The 23623-nt window shown below is 35.6% G+C and overlaps 1 protein-coding gene across 6 annotated transcripts in view; it reads left to right on the forward strand.

Moving 5' to 3' along the window:
• Positions 1–23623, forward strand: part of SOX5 (SRY-box transcription factor 5) — a 966957-nt gene that overhangs the window by 854945 nt on the left and 88389 nt on the right. The gene's annotated exons all lie outside the window — the stretch shown is intronic.

The following is a 23623-nucleotide window of genomic DNA, read 5'->3' on the forward strand; positions in this document are numbered from 1 at the left end:
AATGCCAGCTCAGCTGGGGAAGTGAGGCGAAGTAGACCAAATAAGCAGGTGCCTAAATGAGCACAACTTTATCCAGACATTCCAGTTAAGACCTTTTATACATATTCTTCTATATCCAAGAATGTCAATGATAGCTTGAGTAGATGACCAAGTAATTTTGGAAATTTTGTCTCTAGGTTTGAAAAGAATATCAATAAAAAATGTATTAAAGAGATCTTTCATTAACTATTTAAATCTTTGCATCAGCATCCTGCATAATCTTTCCTAGTTTCTGTTGTTATGGACTTGATAGTTACGGAATTAATAGGAATATCAGATCAGCTGATGATAGGATTAGCCACCCCTTTTAAGAAGCATTATATTTTTCTTCGCACAAAAGACACAGTAAACCTGTGAAGCCAGATATAAAGCACTGGTGCTTCGTAAAATTAAATCATATTCATGAAATAATTGTCATGATAGATGATCTTAGTCAATAAGGAGAACAATAGTTTTATATTGCAGCATCAAGAGACAGATACATATGGTCAACCAAGGGGATTGTCAGAAGAGCTGGTGGGTTTCTGAAAACCCAGTTGAACCACACAGGGGGAGTTGAGGCACAATATGTTCCACAGAGGTTAATAATAGTCAATCCTATTTTACCTGTTCTGCAAAAATCTAGAGTGTGAGTGTCTGTTTCTTTGAGCTGGAAATACCTTGGGAATTGTTGGAGCCATGGGGAAAATAAAAGTAACATGACATTTCTTATGCTTTGAAATGGCATCTGTGAAATATCTACAATATAGAAAAGTGGTTGTAATAGGTAAAACTAAAAAGAGTAGTGGAATTAAAGGAAGAGGGAAGATCATCCAGCAATAGGTTTGAATGTGAAAAAAAATAAGTGTTTTAGAGATTTAGAATGCCTGCTTTCAAAGGATGTTAGATGTTCTCTTTTCCTTTCACCATTGGGTTAGCAGTAAACGGCAGCAAGGGTGAGATGGAGGCTTCCCCTATGTTTCATTGCAGGATTCTTGCAGGGTACCTTCGTTAGGCAAACATCCAAACTGTTTTTCCTATGGAGATAGTATTATAATATTTGACACACATTTTCATTTCCATCCTTATAGCAACACATTCCCTTAAAATTTAAAGATGTAGATTGTTTTTTTCTTTATCAGAAAACAAGAAAAAGGACACTAAACATGCTCACTTTTGCTTTAACTATAATTTGATCTATAAACAGGAGAAGAATCCTTTATATAAATGGCATTGTACCCATATGAGTTTTAATTAGGATCTCAGTAAATCATCAGTGGTATAACAAGAAAATGAATAATCTAAAACTCTGTCACAGTAAGCTATTAGCTACTATTAAAACACACACACATACACATGTTGGCTCATAATTAAAAAATGAAATTCAAATGCAGACACATTCCAAACTTATGTCATGGCTAATGGTCTGGCTTTTCTTTAAAGCGGAGTGACTCTTACCTTTGCTGGGAGTCTTACATCAGTTTACTCCCTGCTTATATTCCTGACACTGTACTCACAGGTCCCTGACCTTGACTTCAGCTTTCACCAGAGGCACAAAGTGGACTATAATACTTCCCCTCTCCTGCTTTAAAATAGCATCCACGTTCTTCTCCACAAACCTGCCCAGATGCATCAGAGAAAAGCTAACCTCCATGCCTAGTCAGAAGTCCTATCTAATCCTTATCCAACATTGACCCCAACCTTGGGAAACCGTTTCCAAGAGGTTTCATCTCAGTGGAGTATAACATATGAGGCAGTTTTAATTTTCTCCAAACTCTGCTTTTAATTATACTTGGTTAAATCTCCATTTCTCATCCCTTAATATGCCTTGAGTACCCTCCGTCACGTTCGAGTCCCTTTCAGTTACTAAGATTCTTTTTCAGTTATTAAGAAATAATTTTTAGCTAATAACAGGTGGTTTAATTTAAAACATGTCATTTGGCTCTACTTTTAAAATAATTGTTCTTATCTCTATTGTTTTTTTAAATAAAAGTTTTGTTTATGGGTTTTACTTAACATAATATTACCCAAGCATTTGTAGATTCTTGTGCTAGATTTTATGCTAAGGATTTCACAAGTATTATTTTCATTTCATTCATATTATATACTACTTTGTGTTGTGTATTAATAACTCCATTTGACAATGAAGAAAACTTTGGGTCAAAGGGTCCAAAATCCATGAGTTTTAAATAATTATATTTGCTTCTCCAAATACAGGTGATATTATTTGATACTTTGGAAGCACTGCTCCTCTTAGGACTTTTGCTAACACAGTAACCTGCTAATCAAATTATAACAATGATGCTGATTAATTGGCACTAATACAAATGCTATTATGAATTGTAATACTGAATAAAGTAGCAGGATTCGTAATGACAGCTATCTACATTGATTTTTGCATTTTTCATTTCATACCTCTTTATACAGATTACAAGGTATCCCAAAAATGTATACACACTTTGAATAATTATAAAGGCAGTGTTTCTTAAAACATATTTTATTTTCAAAAATGTAATGAAATATACAGATATAGTATGTATACATTTTTTGGGACACCCTGTACTTTTGTGTGTCAATTCAAGACTCTCTTTTATTAACATCTAGATCTAAGAAGGGACACTATAATTATATTCACGCTCATGGTTGACTTTCTTTACCTACCATTTGTATTTCCCCTTGAAATCATCTTTTGCATAGCATTTGTTGTTCATGCTTGGGTATTATTATGTTAAGTAAAACCCATAAACAAAACCTTTATTTAAAAAACAATAAAGATAAGAACAATTATTTTAAAAGTAGAGCAAAATGACATGTTTTAAATTAAACCACCTGTTATTAGCTAAAAATTATTTCTTGTTCTTAGATATAATAATGAAATATTTACCATGCAATAAAAATACTTTACATTTAAATATCACCTTTCTGTGTACTTTTAGGTACAGTTAAAATAGTCTAAGCTTTGCCTTATATTTATTTTTATAGAAAAAATGACTTATTTAGATTATGTTTATAACACATACAAATCAACATTTTACCAAGGCACCCTTGTATTTATTTCTTTTATAGTGAATATCTGTCTTTGTCTCTTCTGTCTCTTAAGTCTTTCCTGAGCTTCAGATACATATGGCCAACTATTTATTGGCTATTAGTTTGCTATTCAGAGGAAAGATATAGATGTTTTCAAACACCAGAAACAGAACAAAATAAAACTCACCAATTTTTTTCCTTGCTCCCAACCACTCATTCTCTGGTCTTGGCATATAGCTCAATTCCATCCATTGCTTAACCCAGGAACAAGAGAGCTATACTTAACCCCTCTTCCTCTGAACCTATTCATTCTTTCCAAATACTAAATACATCAAGAATCCATCTTTTTTTTCCTTTGTTATTTTCCTTTGTAATTGTCACACTTCTTGGTCTCAATACCCTACTTTGCTTGCCTAATTTACTGCCATAGCCCCTAAACTGGTCTTTCTGTCTCCATCTTCCTTCCTTCAATGTACTCTTTATTATACATTAGTCAAAATGATCCTTTTGATTTTAGAAAATCTGATCCCATCCTCCCCTTACTTAAAGACTTTAAATGACTCCCTGGTGTTATCACATCCTCTCTCCACTCTCCTCTCTGTGGAGCTTCCTCTTCCTGGAGCTTTAGCAATATTTTTTTACCAAGCTCTCTCACTTATCCCTGAGGTTACAAATAAAAATGTCATTTTGCCCTGACCGGTGCAGCTCAGTTGGTTGAGCATTGTCCTGTGCACCAACAGGTTACTGGTTTGATTCCTGGTCAGGGCACAAGCCCAGGTTATGGGTTCAATACCTGGTCAGGGAGTGGAAGAGAGGTAACCGATCAGTGCTTCTCTCTCACATCAATGTTTCCCTCTCTCTCTCTCCCTCTCCCTTCCTCTCTCTGTAAAAAAAAAAGTTAAAAAAATAAAACTTCATTGGTCTGGATTAATGCAGCTCTTATGTTCCCAGAGCACACGGTATTTCCCCTCTCACATAGCACTTGGTAGAATATGTTTTAAAGCCTACTTTCTCACCTCTACCAGATGGCAAAATCTATGAAGTCAGTGAGTCACTATCATTTGCACTTAATCAAGTGCTTGAAATATTTTATGGACTCAATAAATATATATTAAATGAATGGGTGAAGAGTGAATCTTAACATTACACTTTCAATAAATTATGCATCTATTAAGCTCAACTAGCTATTCCACTTTATAATATTGGAATTAACTGAATATTCATGATTAGTTTCCTATATAAATTTATTTTCATCCTTTAAAAAGACAATAACAGAAATACAAATATCAAAAGCATTAGTGGTTCATGGAAGAAAAAAATTTATAGTCTGAATTTAATTCAATAAGATATACATTACATTTTTTAAATAAAAAAAGTATCCTCATTTAATAAAATAAAAGAGACTTATGAAAACAGTATAGGCCATTTTGGGCACTATGGTATTTAAGAAATTACTTTTATAACTATTTTAGTCCATACTAACTTAGTCGGCTCCCACCTCACGGGGTTCTTTGTGTCCTTTGACTTGCTAACACATGTTTCCACCTTAGAGTTTTACATTAGCTGTGCCTCTACCTGAAAAGCTCTTTCCTTTGCCTGGAAGACCAATTATCTAGTTCAAGAATCTGTGCTAATGTCATCTCCCTGAGGCCTACCCTAACTAACCTATTTAAATCATAAAATAACCTTCCCATAAATATGACTCTTTCTATTTTTTTTTTGTTCTGCGTTCTCTCTATAGCACTAGTAATCTTCAATCATACTAGATAACTTATTTATTAGGTTTCTTATTTACTGTCTGTCTGTTCCAAATATTCTCTAAGCTCCACCAGAACAGGAACCATTATATTTTTTGTTGTTATTCATTAATTATCTTAAGTGCTCAGAAGAATACCTAGCAAATAGCTGGCTTTCCATGCATACTTATAAAATGAAAGAAACTCTTATGAGTTAATGGTCATAATCATTTTTAATCAGAACAACAAAGCAATGTATGCTTAATTTCCTGAAAAAATAATATACATTAAAAACCAGGGAACTTTCATTTTTTCAGCTCCGATTAGGACAGTGGTTCTCAACCTTCCTAATGCCGCCACCTTTTAATACAGTTCCTCATGTTGTGGTGACCCCCAACCATAAAATTATTTTCGTTGCTACTTCATAACTGTAATTTTGCTACTGTTATGAATCGTAATGTAAATATCTGATATGCAGGAGGTATTTTCATTGTTACAAATTGAACATAATTAAAGCATAGTGATTAATCACAAAAACAGTATGTAATTATATATGTGTTTTCCGATGGTCTTAGGCGACCCCTGTGAAAGGGCGTTCGACCCCCAAAGGGGTCGTGATCCACAGGTTGAGAACCGCTGGATTAGGAGATTCTTAGTGTGTGAGAAATCTCTAACTCTCGCTCTCCTGTTCGTTTCTCCCATTCTCTTATCATAACCATGGGATACTGCATAAAGAATGTGCTTCAGCTTTATTAAAGTTTATGTAATTTCTTTAAGTTCATATTTTATAAAAAGATCAAATATTTCAACATTGATTATTCCTATATTGTTTGTTAATGTACAAGAATAGATAACAAGCTATTCATAAACATACATAGACATATGAAATCTGAAGGTACTTTTGCCTCAATATGGCTCACCTTGCCAATATAACAGTAAATTAAACTATTTCTAAGTAGTGGAAGGATGTATTATAAAAATTATAACTAGACAATTAGCAATCTCATATAATGCATTGACCTTCTTTTTCTTCCTCCTCAGCATTTTGTATCTCTTCCACTTCCAACTATTCTTTTCATCTAAAAGCCAAAGATGCGTTTGACATTTATTCTTCTGATAGTGTAGCTTTTTAAAGAATGGGGATTCATTTATGTAGAAACGCTAGTGCCCCGGTGCACGAATTTGTGCACATCTAAATGAAATTAATTAGAAGGTGGCTTGCAGGGCGGGACTGTGGTTGTGTGCTGCAGCTCGAAGGGCATCTTCGAGTGAGCGGGCTCCCTCCTACAGGTGGGGTTCCTCGGCCTGGTCTGCACTGATCAGGTGGAAACCGACTCTCCAACATCCCCCGAGGGGTTCCAGATTGGGAGAGGGTGGTTCTCCTCTCTGGTTCTGGGGTACATCACCCAAGAACTGCCGCTGCCAAGTCACTGGAGCTCAGCAGCTCCTGCATTGAGCGTCTTCCCCGTGGTGGTCATGCACATCATAGCTACTGGCCAGTCAGCCAGTCCAACGGTCACTTAGCCTTTTATATATATAGATATAGCTAATATAGCTTCATTTTAATATTAAAAAGTGAGTATAATTATTTAAGAAAAATAAAGTTACATCCTGAAACTTTTGGACTTTTGTGACTACATAAAATTACTAGGATTACCATCTATTTCTAATTAAAAAATCAAGTAATGGCAGCAATCCATCTAACATTTATTTCTCACCTTCATTGTCATTAATTTGCATTTCACTTGATGGGCATCATGAAATTTTTTAAATAGTAACAGTTTCAGTGTAGTATACTATTTCTAATTTTTAACGAGGCTTCTAAGATTTGAAATTAGAAGGAAATATTTATCCACTTATTTCTCACTTTATAAATACTGTATCTGTGTTGGCCAAAAGATGGATGCCACCTGTTATACCTATAGGAAGCCAAACATGTTGACTCTAACCAATGATTAATAGTTATAAGCAAAGAAAAAAGAGTTGTTATATTTTACTCAAAATAATCAAGTAGCATTCATTCAAGAATTTTATTGAATTAATTAACCTTTTAATAGCTTTAGTTGGGTTCTTTTTAAATCTATAATAATATTTTTGAAACACAGACTCAACATTACAAGCTGTCATAAATCACATGGACCTGCAGTTTCTGAAACCAGTAATGTCAATAATATACATTTGCCAGGATAGAGGAAATGAGAGATGACGTGTGATCACAGTGGAGAATGAATCATACAAAATATCAACTGAAATCAATATTTTTCATAGCTATCAAAGGCCCATGGAAGTCAGTGGAAATGGCTTAAGATTCCATCTAATAGAGTAACATCAAGGTAGACGTGGATGAAAATTGAAGTTCATCTTTTTATCAACCTTGTACCAGTCTCTGAAAAAGGTCAATAATTGTGACAGGACACAGATAAATGCTTCATAATTCTTAGAGCACTAGACTCTGGCTTTATGTTTCTGACCAAGAGAAAGCCCCAGAAAAATCAATAAGGGAGAAATAACCATATGGAGAGATCTAGATGTGAGGATTTTGACCTTCTTATTGAAAGAATTACTTACAAGGATATATACTTGTATAGCACTCATCTTTCCCTACCTAGATACTCTACTATTCAGATTAATTTTTAGATCATAGTCATTTCCATTCAGGGTAAAAAAATGATCACCTGCACCTCATTTCAGTGGCAACCCTGGTGTGCTGTTTGCTGTTGGACTTCTGTCTGCATGAGTGGGTTTCCTTGCAGGTTAAAAGAATGAATTCCCTCTTTTCCTCTCCCTTCAACTCTGAGCCTGCAGGGCAGACAGACAGAAACACACATATGATTAATACAGCACAGCTGCAAGTGTGAGTCATTTGCATATGTATTAATAGAGGCAAAAAAAACCCAACAACAATTAAATTATATACAGAGACATTCTGCATACTAAAGAACGTATGCAAATAGGCCTGAAAAAGTGCAGCCAACATTTTCTCTGACTTTTCCAAGCCCATATAGGCTAGAGTCAGAACCCAGCCGTGTTCAAGAATCTCCTTTAAGAAAGGACCTGCTAGGAGCTACATCCATAGTTATTACCACCCCTAGGGTTCCTGGGAGCTGTTTGACATTTGGACAATGATGGCTGTACAAGCAATGTCTTTTTCATGTTATTTCTGTATTTGCTTGTTTCCGGTAGCTTTATGGTTTCTCAATACACGCTAACAGATACATCAGTACACGTGTGCTTTCCCACAGTACCCACTGATTATGTAGTTATTTGAAGCTATTGTAACTACAAATCAAATAAATGGTAAATGTCAAAATTAGATTTGAAGTTCTATTGTGTTATGCACTAAAGTAATATAAATATTTGTCAGTGCCAGGACTTCTTGTCACAAGGCTATGCCCATTCCTTGATGGCATTGCATCTTCTCTTAAGCAAAATATTGTTAGGTTACCCCAAAATGTTTCTGGGCTAATCATCACACATAAAAGTATTGCTAGGCTCAAGGCCAAAAGTAGGAACAATACTGATTTATTGAAATGGTAAAAGTGTAAGTTTTTTAATGTTATTAAGAAAAACAGAACTACTTCATTTTCCAATCTTGGTTCTATATGAAAAGAGAGAGCAACTAATATTCTTCATATTCACAGATTGCATTTATATTAAGCGTGTGTTCTTCAACTTACTTCTACCTTTCATTTATAGTATTAGTATCCTTAATTTATTCAAGGAATATTTCATGAAGATGAATTCAACCTTAGTTATAAACTTTTGCACAAATAGAAGTTATCACCTTAACAGGACCAATAAGAATCTTGAATGTAGAGTCCAAATGAAGACAGGTGCCCCTTAAGAGAAAGAAATGCTGGGTTTTTGTGTATGTGGGGTTTTTTTTTGTACCATAAAACTGTTGAATATTATCCATGAATATTATCCATTATTTGTATGGCTAAGTCTCAACTCATGCAACTGGAACATGTAAAATTGCATTACATACTGGTTAATACAGGGCAGACGTCTTTGTAGTTAATTTATTACATACAGAAAAATTTAGTCTCTTGGAAGGGGATAATTAGAGGGAAGAAAACAAAAAGACTAAAGTGAAAGTTTTCATTCTATTAAGACATTATCTTTAGATTAATATTTTATTACTTAGTGAGAGTCATTATAACCTAATGGTCTAAAATATGATACCTGCAGCCTTAGATCATGGTTCTGCTATTTACTCGGTCTGACTTTAGGCAAGTTACCTAACCTCTCTAGGTCTTAGTTTGCCTGTCTGTAAAATATGGGTATAATTGATATTGTGAGGATTAAATGAGATAATATACATAAAGTGTTTAGAGCAATAAAAGTATTAATTACCATCTATCAAATACTATGTGCTAGGTAATAATAAATGCTTGGTATTATTAGTTACTTAATAAATGTCATTAACTGGTACTAAACTTATATTTCCTAAAGGAAGTCTCTCAGATTATAATTAAGCAGGCATTTTCTCTGTGGATTTACTTTTCAGGGAAGCATCTAAAGCAGATTAGTAAAATGGAGGCATATTGTCTTATTTGTGAGGTAATATTTTTATTCCCCCAAGTAGCGTAATTTTAAGGCCCATCACAGGAATCTATGTGAGCCAATGAGTTTACTTATCCAAAAACAATTTAAAAAATAAAAAAAAAATGATTATGTAGTTATTTGAAGCATAGTGCTCTATCTTTTGCTGCTATTCACTCTTTATCTCAATATTTATATCTACAAAATAAAAACGATGCCTCCAGTTGAGTCCTGTTTTTCCACTGATATGATGCAAATGAGTTGTCTCTATGAGCTGCCTGCAACTATTCTAAATAAATATTTTATAAAATTTATAATGTTATTTACATAGATGCTTTTCATGTGATATACACGTTTAAATAATATAAGAAAGATTTTCCGACAGAACCCTTCAAAGCTTACTCTTTGCGTAGAGTGCATACTAAGGCACACATATCTTATTCTATTCCTTTAGAATAGCTAAGCTATTTCTCATATAAATATAGAAAAATTATAATTTGCATTACTTCTTAGTTTCAAACTTAAGTGGGAAAGCAAATTATTTTTATAAACCCCATAATTTCCTGGAATTTTAATTATGCAGCAAATATTCTTTGTAAGCTATTAAGCTAAGCATAAAGAATGCAGATGAATCAGTTAGGAATACTTGGTGTCATAGAAGCGTTTGAAATAAAGAGAATGTATTGAATGTGAGTATGAGATAGAATTTGAAGGAAGTCATACAACCTCCTGTCCTAACAAGTATATTTGAAATGGAAAGGACCACAGAGACTGTTAAAAACAGTTGTTTCAAACTATTTTAAAAAGCTTCAGTGGCTTTAAGCACCCAAAACAGTACCATTCACTTTTACTTCTTTATACATTGACTTCTACTGCCTCAGAGTATTCAAATGAAAGATTCTGCTGCTGAAACAAACTTGAAAACACAAAACTACTTAAAAACCATTCTTCTATTCCAACTCCTTAATGTTATTGATGAGGCAATTTAGGCTCTAAGTAGTGACCTGGGTAAGTCAGACATTAACAGAAATGTGCCTGAAATCTTAGCAACTGAAAGCTAAATCTAGCTTTTTCCCATTTTCCCATGTTTCCTTAAAAATAAATGTATATATATATATATATATAATTTTTAGTTGTTTCGTATAAAATGAGGGGGGAATTGCTATTTTTGCATTTAGACTGTTAAATTAAGGATGAATAAAATAACAGGTAGGATTTGCATGTTAGTGACAATGGCAACCTCCTGGATTGCTTTCATTTTGCTGAGTTCAGTGATTGTGCTCTGGGAATAATTCTTTTGTGAGATGCTATTGAAAGATCAAGGAACCCAGAAAACAAAACAACAGAGAAGCATGCTGTTTCATATCTATTTGTTCATAGAAGGTTCAAAGTGAGATTGTTTATATCACAAGTCTTGTTGATATTTCATTTGCTTCTTAGAAGAAAGATAGTATTCAAAGATGATTATATAATCATGCAGATAAGATTTTACAGTCATGAATGAACTGTTCTAAGAAGGGACCAAGGAGAAAAATCACATTCCAATTTTGAGTTGTGTTTGGTTGGCCAGGGTCCTCACGAGGGTTGAAAATAGAGCCCCTTTCGATTTTTTCAGATAAAAAGCTTACACCAGCCCAGCATATTTCAAATTTGCTGTTTCCTGTGGAAGTTTCTCAGTATTGGCTTGCCAAACTGAGGGCATACAAAGAAAGGGAATAAGGGAAACAAACTCTTACTTACTTTTTTTTAATCCTGACCTTTCCTTTAATGCTGCACTCTTTCTTTCTTACCCAGTTGCTCTTTGGTTAAATAAAGTAGATGGGGAGAAATGGAGTAACAGACTTAAAATATGCTCCCCAATGATTTGTTCCAATTAAGATTGTACTGGCATCATTAATGCCTTCAACATGAAACAATATTCTCTTGCTTTCACCATTACTAGAACTTCAACATAGATTGGAAAAAGTCATAGTGGTAGTTCAAATCACAATGACTTCTATTTTGGAATATCGTGGAATTATTGAAAATGTTGCCCCTCTATCTATTGTAGTTACTTTAAGATAAGTTTCCATCTGAGCCTTAGCTGGTGGATAGATCATTGCCCTGTGGATTGAAGGGTCCTGGGTTCGATACCAATCAAGTCCACATACCCAGATTGCTGTTCGATCCCTAGTAGGGGTTGTGCAGGAGGCAGCCGATCAGTGCTTCTCTCTCATCCTTGTTTCTATTTCTCTCTCCCCCTCCCTTCCTCTCTGAAATCAATAAAAATATTTTTTTAAAAGATGCTTCTTTCTGAAATTTGACCATACAGTACTCTCCATTTCTTTTCACTCCATATGAGTTACTGGAGCATCTTGGGTTTTATGACATTGAGGATTATTTGTGAAAGGAGCAAACTTTTCTCTTCAAAGGGAAAGTCATGTGTTATTGGAAAGTTGTAGTGTTTCGTTATAATGATGAGAGCTTTCCAGCAAGGATGGCTAGTTAGAGCATAATAAAGGTAACCAAAGCTGTTGGAAGAAAGTTTTAACTATTCCCATTACATCTCCATGGAATGAAATGGACAATGCAAAGGTCAGACCAGTGCTAGATTCCCCAATAGGCAACATAACAACAAGAAAAGAAGGGCTATCTGGAAACAAATAACAGTTGACATAAAATAGCTTATAGCAGTAATCAGAATGCTCTGTAATTTTGAATGACATAGTCAACTGTTTGGGAACTATAAACTTTTTATCCTTGGGGCTGCCAAGGGTTTTAAAATATGATCCTATTCCCCCAAAATATAACTTTCTGTTTTTATTTTGAAAAAATATTTCTCTCTCTCTCTTTCACTTTTAAATCTTCCTTTTTCTTCATTTAACATTTATTTGTTTTTTGTTCCTTAGCTACCCTCCTTTGTTAATCCTTCTCTACCTCTTCCCCTCTTGTCTTTTCCTCAATTTTTTTCTCCTCTTTCTTGTTTATCAAGTTCCGGGCCTCTAGCTACTTTATTTTTATTTTCCCACAATTGTGAAAATAGACGAACTACCTCCTTTAGAAATATTTGCTGCTGGAGAAACATTTATAACAGTAATCCAGATATAAGCAGATGAGTCGAGAGTTGAAATAGGGAGTACCAAATGGTAAGGAGTGGAAACTGTATCTGGCTTTTTTTTTTTTCTAAATATCATTGATAACATCCTAAATGATCTTAGAGATACTAGTCTAGAGGTGTTTTCATCCATAGTTTTATCTTCTCTATTATTAATAAAGCCAAATGATGTCATGAAAACATCAAAGGTAGAAGCAGTCATTTGGACCACCACACAGTAACAGCCCTATTTTCACCCACTCTCCCATTAGAATTGGGATGTTTTCAAATTGTACTTGAAAGAAGTGCGAGTTCTCTCCTGGAAAGGAAAAACATAGAGGTGGAAGTACAGCTCATTATTTTTATGCTAAGAAAGTCCTGCACATTTGATTTCTTAGCATCAGCTGAAATGGAAAGAATTGGTTTCACCTTGTTTATTTAATAGTCGACTAACAGTACTTTATATTCCTATTATCGCAAATGATGGGTGGTGATCCCCAGCTATCTGCTCTCCTGCACACTCAAACCATTTGCTACTCATTCTTTATACCCATATGGACATATTAGGGTTATAGAAATACAAAGTCTAAATTTTGTAGTGTTTTAAAAAATATTTACAATCTACAGTGTCATCAAATTCTCACTTTTCCTGCTTTGTTTTTCTAGCCAGGAAGGCCAAAATGTTTATGTCAGAGTTGTTGAAGTAATATTCGGTGTGTATGTGTATGTGTGATTGCATGTTTTATTTTTTAATTTCTAAAAATAACATATAGTAAAATTGACTACCTTTGGGGTGAACAATTCTATGAGTGTTATCCACCATTACAATCAGAAAACAAGACAGTTCTATTATCCCCCCAAAATCCCCTTTCATATCCTCGGTCTCTTTGACCACCTCTCTTCTACTGCCCAGAAAGCCTAAACCTGGCTTACAGGACAGCTGACACTGAGAGAAGCCAGCTATCTTACCGTTTGATTGGTGTTCTTTTAATCTCTCCATTTTAATATGGCTTTCAGCTCTGACTCTCACCCTTGAATCTACCATTTCTTTGTTGATACCCTAGAACAGTGATGGCGAACCTTTTGAGCTCATGTGTCAGCATTTTGAAAAACCCTAACTTAACTCTGGTGCCATGTCACATATAGAAATTTTTTGATATTTGCAACCATAGTAAAACAAAGATTTATATTTTTGATGTTTATTTTATATATTTAAATGCCATTTAACAAAGAAAAATCAACCAAAAAAATGACTTCGTGTGTCACCTCTGACACGCGTGTCATAGGTTCGCCATCACTGCCCTAGAGAGTAAACATTTGGTTTTCTACTTATAGTAATTTCTCATTTACTTTTTAAGTTTTGATTGTGACCCAAAACTTTAGTAATTTTTATTAACCTTCCATCGACTAATTGTTTTAGCATGATAAAAAAATACATAATGTAAAATTTATTATTGTAACCATTTTAAGTGTACAGTTCAGTGGTATTAAGTGCATTCACATTGTTGTGCAACCATCACCACTACCCATCTCCAGAACTTTTTTATCATCTCAAACTGAAAGTCCATACCTATTGAACAGTAACACCTGATTTTCCCACCCTTTGCTCCTGTGAGGCATTGTTCTCTATGAATTCTCTATTAGAGGTGCCTCATTTAAGTGGAATCATACCATATTTGGCCTTTTGTGTTTGGATTATTCATTTAGCATAATATCTTCACATACATCATGTTGTAGCATGTGTGAGAATTTCCTTCTTTCTAAAGCTGAATAATATTCTACTATTTGTATATACCGCCTTTTCTTTACCCATTCATCTATTGATAGGCATTTGGGATGTTTTTACCTTTAGACCATTATGAGTAATGTTGCTGTGAACAAGCGCATATAAGTATCTGTTTCAGTTCCTGCTTTCAAGTATTTGGGCTATAAACCCAGAAGTGGGATTGCTGGATCATATGGAAATTCTGTTTAATTTTTTTGAGGAACTGACATAATGTTTTCCACAGAGACTATCCCAGTTTACATTTCTACCAGCAATGCACAACAGCTTCAATTTCTCCACATCCTCACCAACCTTTGTTATTTCCTGTGCGTGTGTTAATGGTCATCCCAATAGGTGTGCAGTGACATCTCATTGTGGTTTGCATTTCCTTAATGATTAGTGATCTTGAGCATCATTCTGTGTGCTCGCTGGCCATTTCTATATCTTCTTTGGAGAAATAGAAGGAAGATTATTTTTAATAGAACTTCTGGAAATTGATTTCCGGGTAATGTTTACTTTTACATTGTTCTTACTTGAGGTGGATATTTAATTCATATTTGTTGACTGAAAGAGGGATACATGAATAAATGAGTAAAACAGTAAGTACTGTCTCCTGTTACTGTCCAGAGCATTTGGGTCTCAGTAACTAGTAGATTTACCACCTGGGAAAGGCTCCTTAACTTTGCTAGGCTACATTTTTATAATCTATAAATGAGGATATTAATGCCTGTCCCATAGGATTCTTACACAGATTAAATAATATGTAAAATACTTTTAAAACAGTGACATATCAACATGAAATTTAAGCTTGCTAATAAAAATGTAGTTAATATTTACAATTATCTTATATATATAAGTTGTATGAGACATAAAATGCTAATTATTTGTGGGGTTTTTGTTTTGGTTTGGTTTTTGTTTTTTCGGTTTTTGCTGTTCATATATTAGGAGTACCATCTTTTTTTTTCTTTTTTTTTAAGATATATTTTATTGATTTTTTACAGAGAGGAAGGGAGAGAGATAGAGAGTCAGAAACATCGATGAGAGAGAAACATCGATCAGCTGCCTCCCGCACATCCCCCACTGGAGATGTGCCCGCAACCCAGGTACATGCCCTTGACCAGAATCGAACTTGGGACCTTTCAGTCCGCAGGCTGATGCTCTATCCACTGAGCCAAAACGGTTTTGGCGAGGAGTACCATCTTAAAAATCTAAACTATTTTTAAAGTGTATACTTCACAGGAACCAGCTCAGTATCTTTTCAGAAATATTTATTAGCTAAATTAAAGAATGATGAATGAATGAATGAATGTACACAAACATACATATAACTTGAAGTTGCATTTTACCTCTCTGTGTTAAAAATTTTACTAAGTGACTTTTCTTATTACTCAGGCTGAATCTAAAATATTGTGTTTCCTCAAACTCTATTGGATTGATATTTAAGAACTCTTAAGTCCCTGGGAAAGTGTTAAGCGAAACAACAAAAGTTGGAGGTTTTTTGCCTTTTTTAAAAATGTGTTTTGATGGCTAACATAAACTAAAAGTAACTTTATCTGAATTTTGTGTCTGCTTTTTTTTTTTTTCCAAATTAAATTTTTGGCATTAGTGGCACCATATCTCTTATTGTCTGCATATAAAATAATAGATATATATCTACTAATTAATTGGATGAAGCTGTGGTATGGCATTTATAGAGGATTTTTTTTTTAACTCTTCATCTAAGTTTGTGGAAGTGTGATATACTAGAAAAGTACAGGATCAATGGTAAGTCAATTTGGTGTTGATTTACTTTAGTGGGTTAGTTGTCCCAAAACGCAACTGAAAATGTGTTCTCTCCACTAAGGCATTTTCACTTTAAATAAGATTGACTTTATCTTTACTTTTTTATCATCTTTTTTTTTCTTCTCAAGCTGACTGAGATCAGAAGTTGGTGTTTACATACTGATTTCAACCAAATGTTGAAGTGTAGGGTCAGAAGAGGCATAGAGATGATCCAAATATAAAAGAGAAATGTTAAGATTTTTTTAAAAGCTAATTTGTCACTTCACTCATTGAGTAGGAACTGAATAGACTTCTAACCCTGAAAATACTTTTCTCTTTTTATTGCCTGGAATCTTAAGAGCTTTATCATTGCAGTCATAAAATGAAAATATACACCAAACCCTCAAAGGGCAAGTATGAAATTAAATTATATTTGGGCAGCTGTAACCTTTTAAAACGATCAGATTCCAGTTAATGTATTTCTTCCTGTTCCAAGTGCTGCCATGGTGTTTGATGGTGGGAAGCAGTCCAAAGGGCACTGAGAGATAATAAATTCACTGTAAATTTCACCCCAAGGCATGTCTCGATACACCAAGGCCTCCATTTAGCAAGGCTGACCTAAAACTCTTGTCACATCCAAAGGTCATTTAGGTTGGGGTTGGTGTGTCCCATCTATCTTTCCTTGATGTAAAGAGTGACAGTTGAAACAGGATTGAGCTCATAAACAGTCATCTGAATATGAAAAAGAAGCTGGCTTTGGATAGGAAGGGAACGTGAAGAGAGAGATCCCTGTTACAGTAGCTCTGGAAAATGCTGTGCTTTTGCAAAGTCAGGGAAGGGGTGACAGGATCTCATGACCTAGTAGCATCTGTTTCAAAGCCACCATGAATTTGAAATGGGCATTAATTGATTTGCTTGATTTAGAATCAGGTACTCTTGCCTCTTGCTTTTTATTTATATGTGTTTTCAAAGCCTGGGGTAACTTTTCGTCATTGTTCTTAAAAGACACTACTGTTTCCAATCTCTTTTTTACTTTACAATAACAATACTTCTTTCTCCCTTTAAAATTGTTCTTTAGGATTAGTGTACAAAATGATCCAATGCCAAGGAGCAAATTGGGAGAAAAATTGTTTTAAAGAAATAAAGCTTAATGTGGTACTGAAAAACAGTAATGCTTTTCTATTTCCCTCCTAATCATGTGCTTTTTTACTGTGGTAAATATGCATAACAATAAATTTATGAATTTAATCATTTAACAACATTAAACATTACAAAATGTACAATTCAGAAGCATTACAGCCATTCACGATGTTTTCAGAGCTTCATATTCATCCCAAGTGGAAACAGTATACCCACTAGATAATAACTCCATGTCCCCTCCCCACCTTCCCTCAGCTCCTGGCAATTTCCATTCCACTTTCTGTCTCTATGAATTAGCCTACCTCGTATTTAGGTACCTCATATAATTGGAATCATATAATATTTGTCCTATTGTGTCTGAGTTATTTTACTTAGCATGATGTTTTTAAGGTTCATCCATGTTGTAGCATGTATATTTCAATCATGCACTATGAGGAATGATTTTAGTTCTTTTAAGAAAAATATTCATTTACAAATGTTAGAAATCATGGATATATATTTTTTTTCTCGCAGAAATTATAAGTAATACATCATGTCATATGGAGGAATATTAAACAAATACCGGATAGATTTAATGAAAAATTATAATCTTGCAACTCTCTTGGGGGAAAACATTCAAAATCCTTTCATTAAGGAAGAGTACTCTGTTCCCAGATACGTTCTAGGTTTCTAAACAGTGCTTGGCATATAATAGGTGCCCAATAGATAAGCGTTAAATGAATCAATCAATTTAAAGCAGGAAAGCTGTAGTTACAATTGTTGATTATTTCTCTGGATGATTCATTTTTTGTTGTTATTGTTAATCCTCACCCAAGCATATTTGTCCATTAATTTTTAAAGAGTGGGAGGGAGGGGGAGAAACATCAATGTGAGAGAAACACATAGATTGCCTCCTGAACACACCCCAGAATGAACCCAGGTACATGCCCTTGACCAAATTGAACCTGCAACTTTTCAGGCCCACGCTCTATCCACTGAACCACACAGGCTAGGGCTCTCTGGATGATTTCCAACCTGCATGAAGAACGTGCCCTGTGCAATTGGAAAAGAAGCCTGTTGTGATCCAAGTTGCTAATGAAAGTCCAAACACATTGTAAATGCAAAGTCGGCCAGCATGTGTTTTTGTTATTTTAATTGATTTAAGAATAATGTGTGATTTGGATGGTGCAAATGGCTCCTTTTTAATATGTCTATCTTATTCTATTTAAATGGTCTAGAAAAAAACAAGTTTAGTTACTATGAATTGTAGCCAAATATAGATTTTTTAAACATAGGATTACATTCTTAGTATAAGTTATACAGGAAAGAGCAAATATTTAAATAAGAATGACTCAGAATGTTGAAAATTATATATCCAGATTTATTCTACATTGACTTTGAATCAATTTTAAATCATGTAAAAAAAAGTGATTAGGTAGATGTTACTTCAGTTAAAAGTGGGTTGCAGGTGAACCAAACCCTTTCAATCACTTCTCCTTATTATATTTAGACTAATCTTGTGGAAATGCAAATCTAATGATGCCATTCCTCTTCTTAAGCTGTTACAGCTTTCCACCTACTTTTGCAAATATCTTTCCCACCCCACTGGAGCTGCACTGGCCTCCTCCCAGGACCCTGTACTTGTCTTATTCTCTCCCACCATGAGGCTGTTCTGCCAGGACTTTTTCCTACTCCATGTGTGTACTTTCATTTGAAGTAATTATATTTAAAGGGAAGCCCTTCCTGATCTGCCCGAGAACATTATATATGCGCTTACAACACCGTGAACTGAGAAGAAAACCCCCTGAAACAATGTTTTACTGAAAGTAGCCAAGGGGGAGAAGCAGGGCGAAAATGCTGGGCAAAGTGGCCTCTTGAATATTTGTCACTTCCTGCCCTACATGGGCAGTAATAGAGTTTTTATCAGAAGAACCCAGCCTCGTCAGCAGCACTGTTAGAATTCCCTCCTCAGGCTTGTCCAACTCTTTGACCCAAAGCCCCAGATCCTACAACTGTATTAAAATGACCAGAAAAATAGGAAGTTCATAAGGCATAGAAGTTAAGAGTTTTAGGCTCTCTAAAAAGACTTGGATTCTAACCTCAGCTTTGCCTCTTACCTGTTGTTTGGACAAATTATTTTTACTTTCTCTGTCTTTCGGTGTCCTCTTCCACAAAATACAAACAAGATCTATTTCCTAAGGCTGCTGAGAAGGTTCAGAAAGATGATAGACAATTAGCATCTGTCTATCAACTTTGGCTCTTATAGTTACTTTTGCTGCTATTGTTATTCTGTGCCTGTCTCTCTTGAAATTTAGATCAATTTATCTTAAATAATCAGCACTAATGTTAATAGGCAATACTGTCTTAATCTTCAAGGTTTACAAGGAAAACAATGAAGAAAAAAATAAGGGAGAAGTCCAAAAAAAGCAGTCCTTTTCATTTTAACCCATCATACGTGTTGTCTATTAGTACTAGCAATGAAATAAAAACAATTAAAGAGAAAAATATTGAATGGCTGTGCTTTCTTCGGGGAGAGTAGAGTTCCGTCACGAGACAATCAAGAAACCCTTTACTCTTGAAGCTTTAACCTTTGGCCTTGGAAATTATTGTTGACTCAGAGTTCAGGAGACATCCTATTTCCACTGAACAGCAGGGAGGAGAATCCCAATGCGGTAGACGGAGATGATTTCATCACATGAAGTTTAAGTTTGGAAAGCATTTTCACATGGTAACATGGGCCCCCATGTGGCAAGTTTATCTGGCACAAGCTAGAAAGGAGAACGACCATGGATAGATACTCATACTTCTGGAGCTGCTGGTTGCTTAACCTTTGGCAAGTTATTGAATCACTAAGAGCCTTCCTTTTTTCCACTGAGCACACAGAATTGTTATGGCGACCCCTGAAGGAGCAGCCAGACTTCTAGGCTGGCTCAGTATCGCCACTGAGCAAATCCTGGCTCTTCCTTCTGTGCGCCTTACACTTTCAAGAATCTAGCAGCCATTCATTCTGGAAGTGAGTCTGATTTTTATACTATGCAGAATAATACTTAGTCTGGTTTGTTATGAACCAGTAATTCTTTTTGTATTGAGATAAAATGCTATTTTTAAAATTTTGATGACTCTTACACCCCTCCCCAATCTATTGGGTTAAAATGAGCAATAGTTTCACAACTATGAACTTAGGCGAACAGAAGTGTTTTCTTTAAAAATATTTCTCATAATCCTCAGTTTTCCTGCATTAAATGATGAATAGTCGGTAACAACAGAATTTCCCCACCCTGGTCAACAAGCATTTCTCTTCTTATTGTTACTCTGAAAGGAATTTCATCAGTGTTTTATTGTCCCCAATAGATTAAACCAGTTAGAGATATGAGTATAGGAACTGGCATATAAAGATTTGAAGAGCTTTCCAGCCAGAGTCCCTCTTACCTTGCCAAATGGAGATGTATTTACTGGTTGGTGACCTCAGGCATAGACGCAGTACTCATCCTCCCACAGTAACGAGCAGCAAGTCTGAAGCGGCATAAAAAGGGTCAATGGAATAGGTCATACATCATATGGGGAGGCAGATGTTGGAACATATTGTAATGGATTACTGTGCAGTACATGGAGATGGCTTGTGGAGGAGAAAAAGCAGGGAGGGAGAGCAGGAGAGAGAAACTATCAGTTGGTGTTTTCTTGCCTGACTCACGCAAATAGATCTGGTTCTTTACGGAACTGCTTCAATTTTAAAAGTCAAAATGTGTGTGTGTTTTTTCTAGCTAGTTAAGATTTACTTGTATGTGATAAAATGAAGAAAGCCTTTTTAATCAGTTGATTTCAAGTGTTTCTTCTTTATATGCTTTGGTATCTGCAATGTGACAGAAACAGCACGAGAGCATCATACCTGTGAAAAGGGTCTTAGGATTTAAGTCAACTCAAATGCATTCTGTAATTTTGAGCAGGATGCCACTTTCACACCCTCTCTGCACTCCACCCCTAATTGATAGCTCCGTATTCCATCCAAGTATCACACTGAGTGGGACTCAATTTGGAATAAATAATAAAGATCTGTGTATTATTAATATTTGGTGAGAGCAGTTGTACATAGATAACATAGCTTCTTTGTTCAATGACAGTTCATATTTAATATTATTGTGTATTAGTCTCAGGTGTACAGCCCCAGGGGTTGGACAATCAGATACTTTACAAGTGTCCCGCCCTGATATTTCCAGTACCTGCTTGGCACCTTGTGGCTTTTAATGGTAAAAATGCACTACAGCGAGACATAATATTTTGCTTTTTAAAAAATATATATTTTTATTGATTTCAGAGAAGAAGAGAAAGGGAGAAAGAAATATAGAAACATCAATGATAAGAGAGAATCATGGATTGGCTGTCTCCTGCATGGCCCCTACTGGGGATTGAGTCAGCAACACAGGCATGTGCCCTGACCAAGAGTCAAACCTTGACCTCGTGGTTCATAGGTAGATGCTCAACCACTGAGCCACGCTAACTGGGATAATATTTTACTTTTTATTCCAGCTTTTCCAAGACATATTACCCAGGAGTGATATATAATTAGAGGCCTAGTGCACAGATTTGTGCACTGGTGGTGTCCCTCGGCCTGGGCTGCACCCTCTTGCAATCCAGGTCCTCTCAGGGGATGTCAGACTGCTGGTTTTGGCACAATCCCCGCAGGCCAGGCTGAGGGACCCCACTGGTGCACAAATCCATGCACCGGGCCTCTAGTATGCATATAAGATCTTTGATTAATCTCTTCTCGCCCTCCCCCTCCCCCCTTCCCTCTGAGATGCATCAGTCTGTTCCATGTTTCCATGCCTGTACATTGAGCGTCTTCCCCCTGGTGGTCAGTGCACATCATAGCTACCGGTAGAATGGTCGCTTAGGCTTATATATATATATATATATATATATATATATATATGTTTTTGTGTGTGTGTGTGTATATATATATATATATATATATATATATATATATATATAGAGAGAGAGAGAGAGAGAGAGAGAGAGAGAGAGAGAGTTGTGGATCATAATAGGAATAGTTTCTGCCTTGGAGCCCCTATCAGCCAGCCCCTTGTTTTCTCAGACATGTTTCCAAGTGGCTCACCTGTTTCCTCTGAAGGCAGACCTTCCTCTACCTTCCCCTTGTGTCTTATCCTCCTGCTGTCTTGAATCACCTCTGGATGTCAGCTGACCATCCAGCCTTAGAAGTCTCTGTCCACTCAGGTCATTTCCTTACATAATCTACTTTTGACTCCTATGTTCCAGTAGCTCCAACTTGTTCATTTTTTAAATTATGCACCATTGAGATGACTATAAGTTTCCTCCATTTGGACAACTCTGAGTTGGCATACTCTTTCAGTTTGTTGTATTTCTTGCTCTCAAGTTTAGAAATTGTGTCCAGCCTGCTGGCATGGCTCAGTGGTTGAGTGTCGACCTATGAACCGGGAGGTCGTGGTTCAATTTCTGGCCAGGGCACATGCCTGGGTTGTGGGTTCTATCACCAGTATAGGGTGTGTGGGAGGCAGAAAATCAATGATTCTCTCTCATCATTGATATTTCTATCTCTCTCTTCCTCTCCCTTCTGCTCTGAAGTCAATAAAAATAAGTTTTTTAAATAAAGAAGAAATTGTGTCTAAATGCAAAAGATCCCGAATCTCCCAGGTTGTGTGTACTTATTTGAACTTGCCCCGCAAAGTGACTGACTAATCCCTGATATACCCAGATGCTACTCCCTTCATGCCCTTTGGATAAATACTCCAGCTGGAATTTTGCATTGGAGATGAAATGAAAACTCTTACTAAATTCCCCAGGTACCTTCCTCCAGACACCTTCTCCCATGATTTATGTTAGAGCTGCTGAAGCAGCAAGAGAAATGCTTCACTCCTCCAGTCCTGACTCCACTTCTATGGATTTACCACTTAGGAGGCTAGGAGAACTCTAACCATCGACTCCTTACTCCAAGCCTTTCATCCATTCATAGAATTGTCTAAGAGTCTCAATCTTGAAAGCTAGCTGTCAGCTCTGTCTAGACTTCATTCTTTCCTAGCAGTCACCTTAGTGGTTAATACAAGTCATTATGTTTCAGAGCTCACTGTGTTTGGCATGCTAGCATTCTTTAATGGGTACAGAGCTAGTGTTCTGTTGATGGACACTGGGGTTTCTTTCAGTTTTGGGCTATTGTGACTAATGTTGCTCCAATCATGGGTGTACAGATATCTGTTCCAGTTCTTGCGTTCAGTTATTTTGGGTATAGACCCAAAAGTGGGATTGCTGGATCATATGGTGGTTCTGTTTAATTTTTTGATGAATTGTCATACTGTTTTCCATAGCAGCTGCACCATTTTATATTCCCACCAGCAATGCACAAGGGTTCCAATTTCTCCACATCTTCAACACCCTTTGTAATTTCCTTTTTTTGTTTGTTTGTTTTTTAGTAATAGTCATCCTATTATGAAGTGGTACATTGTGGTTTGCATCCAGATATTTTGAAGGTTTGTTTGTCAAAATGGGAAAGTGAAACATACTTTATTTAACTTTATTAGCATGATTTGTAAAATGTAATTTTTGATAAAT

The sequence above is a fragment of the Myotis nattereri genome (genome assembly GCF_964212035.1).
Source record: "Myotis nattereri genome assembly, chromosome: 2".
Taxonomy (NCBI): domain Eukaryota; kingdom Metazoa; phylum Chordata; class Mammalia; order Chiroptera; family Vespertilionidae; genus Myotis; species Myotis nattereri.